At 63.5% G+C, this 814-nt stretch overlaps 4 non-coding genes across 4 annotated transcripts; all 4 read left to right on the forward strand.

Annotated features, from left to right (window-relative positions):
* Positions 1 to 62: 62 nt before the first annotated feature.
* On the forward strand, positions 63 to 149 carry Tc00.1047053494449.10. Its single transcript, XR_008255057.1, has one exon. It is a non-coding gene; the product is annotated as a C/D small nucleolar RNA (snoRNA), TB11C4C2 (small nucleolar RNA).
* Positions 150 to 350: 201 nt separating this feature from the next.
* Positions 351 to 440, forward strand: Tc00.1047053494449.20. Its single transcript, XR_008255058.1, has one exon. It is a non-coding gene; the product is annotated as a C/D small nucleolar RNA (snoRNA), TB11C4C3 (small nucleolar RNA).
* A 146-nt stretch (positions 441 to 586) lies between these two features.
* Tc00.1047053494449.30 lies at positions 587 to 658 on the forward strand. The gene has a single exon (XR_008255059.1). It is a non-coding gene; the product is annotated as an H/ACA snoRNA, TC11C4H3 (small nucleolar RNA).
* A 106-nt stretch (positions 659 to 764) lies between these two features.
* Tc00.1047053494449.40 lies at positions 765 to 814 on the forward strand. Its single transcript, XR_008255060.1, has one exon. It is a non-coding gene; the product is annotated as a C/D small nucleolar RNA (snoRNA), TB11C4C1, 3' partial (small nucleolar RNA).

Raw genomic sequence — 814 nt, forward strand, 5'->3', positions numbered from 1 at the left:
TCTGCTCTCGCTGCGCGGTTTTGCGGCCCAGCGACGCGCACGCCCGCACACACACACACGCGCTACGATGGAGACATGTTGTTCGAGGTCCAAACAGTTTGAGCGACGCATTGAGAACGGAACAATAAAAATCACCTTTCGGCTGAGCGCCCGCTCCCCTCCCTCCCACTTCCTGCTATTGTTGTCGTTTTTCTTTCTTGCGCAACGGCGCGCACGTAACATCCTGCCCTGTCTGGCGCCCTGCCTGTGCAAACGGTTGGTGGCGGGCCCGCCCGAAAGCGCAAGAGAGAGAAAGAGAAAGAGAGGGCCGAATTGCCCGGAGGTGGGTTGTGGTGGGCGCACGCCGCTGCTGATGGAAGCAACCAACTCTTGTGCGCGAGGGCGCGTGGCCCCGTGAACGCGCTTGCGTGATGGCCAAAAACAAACTCAACAGGTCTGACAGCCGCCCCGCCCGCCGCAACCTCGCCGGCTGGCCCCCGCGCCTCCCCTCGCATGGCCAGGAAAGGCGCGTCTTGAGACCCACCGCTCCGTGACGCTGGGCGCTTGGGTGCATCGGCGCCCCGAGAAAGAGACACGCCGGTCGTGAAGCGCAGCGACCCTTGGGCCGGTGGCGCGCTGTCGGTGCCGCGCGTGGCGCCACTGCCCGGTTGCGCGAGAGTTTGCGGTGACGGTGCGCGCGTCGAGGCTCCCTCCCCAGTTCGGGAAACGATGGGAAAAAACAAAACCAAAGAGGACGCGCACGGGTGAGAGATGCGGCTGCGACGCGTGATGAAATTCACAGTTTCCTGTCAGTCTGACGACGAAAACGCGTGAG

Source organism: Trypanosoma cruzi (genome assembly GCF_000209065.1).
Source record: "Trypanosoma cruzi strain CL Brener chromosome Unknown tcruzi_1047053494449, whole genome shotgun sequence".
Taxonomy (NCBI): domain Eukaryota; phylum Euglenozoa; class Kinetoplastea; order Trypanosomatida; family Trypanosomatidae; genus Trypanosoma; species Trypanosoma cruzi.